We start from the raw sequence: 1,799 nt of genomic DNA on the forward strand, positions 1-1,799 counted from the left end.
AAAATTTTCTAATTATAATTTAATCAAATACTAATATTAAAACCAAATTACTTAAACAGTATTGAATCTATTCTAGTTCTTAGTCACGTATAGTATATAGTCATTCTCGTAACGATAACCAACTGAAATAACATCGTAAATATCAACATTTAAAATTCGTGTAAATTCAAACCATCCTCTTGTTAAATAAGCTTCATCATCCGCTATCCATGCAATGCTGCAAGGTATAGAATTGCCACACTGAGAAACCAAACTAACCCTTATTCCTCTCAATGGCATTGCATGTATGTAAAAGAAAGCCGGTAATTTCTGAAAAAAATCACAATATGTTATAAAATTATTCTAATAATGAACAACTTAAAATAAGAAAATTTAAATATATTACCAATCGTTGAAATTGCATATTCGAGATTGTCACAAATTTAACAAAATTGAACTTAAACTGAGATAATTCAATCTTATTATGTGCTCCATTTCGAAAATTTTCGGGCAGACGTAAAAAGCATGGAGAGGATGGAACTTGAACTTGCCCTATAAAGTTCTGTGGATGCAATTCCTCAATCAAAAATCGAGCTCCTCCCAAGAAAACTAACTTTAACCACATTCCATTAGGTTTGTCATAATAGGTGAGTAGATCCAATCATCCTTCGGTAAAGTAGAGATTATTGCCCCTTCTTTGAACGCTTACATCTATGTGAGTGTTTGGATTTCAGTTTGCAAACGGGAGTTTGCATAAAAGTGATTTTGTAAACTTGCTTTTGATGAAAAGTAAGTTTGTGCTAACGTGATTTATGTTTGGCAATCTTTATATCAAAATTGATTATAGTAAAATAAATGTTGTTTGGATTATACTATTCAAAATCACTTTTAGATGAAAAATTACTAAAATAGACATCAATTAAAATATTATTTTTTATATTATTCTATTATTTTACTTTAAATATTTGAATAGATCTTGTTAATTTATTTTATAATAAAGTTAATATTTACTTACTAAATCAAAGTAACATAAAAATTGACAAAATATATTTTAATACATAAAACACTAATAAATATTAAAATAAAAGATAAAACACTAATGAAATACATAAAAAATAATATCTTATGCAAAATTAGTATACTCTCAATAATTTTATTCTTATAAGACTTTTTTGACATCCAACATTCATAATTTTATTAATACTTATGAATATTTTTTATTTAGTTTGTCTTTTTTGATGGAATCAATTAATCTATATTATAAAAGAGTTACAATAAAATATATATATGAAAATTATAATTATAAATTTTACATAGTTGAATAAAAAATAAAAATTTCAGCCAAAACAAAAATAAAATATAAAAAATATAAACGAGAATTCATGTAAATAAAAAATGATACAAATTTTATAAAACCAACAATATATCATATGAATAAAAAAATATAATAAAAGAAAAAAAAAAATTCATATGAACAATATATATCAACAATATATATCATATAAAACCAACAATAAATACAGTGCATAAAGAGAAGAAAAATAAAATTCATATAACAAGAAATAATAAGAATACCATAAAAAAAAGTAATAACATACATGAGAGATGAGAGATTAGAACACTGAAAAATAATATAAAAAAGGTCAATGATAAAATAAGTAAAAAATAAAAAAGAACAAGTTAAATAAAATAAAAAGACACCTTACATGTTAAACATAAAGAACAGTAAATGATAAAAAAATTCATATGAACTAAAAAACAATAAGAAATAAAAATATAAAAGAGAGTACTATACATTTTATAATGTCAAACAAAAAGAA

Source organism: Arachis stenosperma, chromosome 9, assembly GCF_014773155.1.
Source record: "Arachis stenosperma cultivar V10309 chromosome 9, arast.V10309.gnm1.PFL2, whole genome shotgun sequence".
Lineage (NCBI taxonomy): Eukaryota > Viridiplantae > Streptophyta > Magnoliopsida > Fabales > Fabaceae > Arachis > Arachis stenosperma.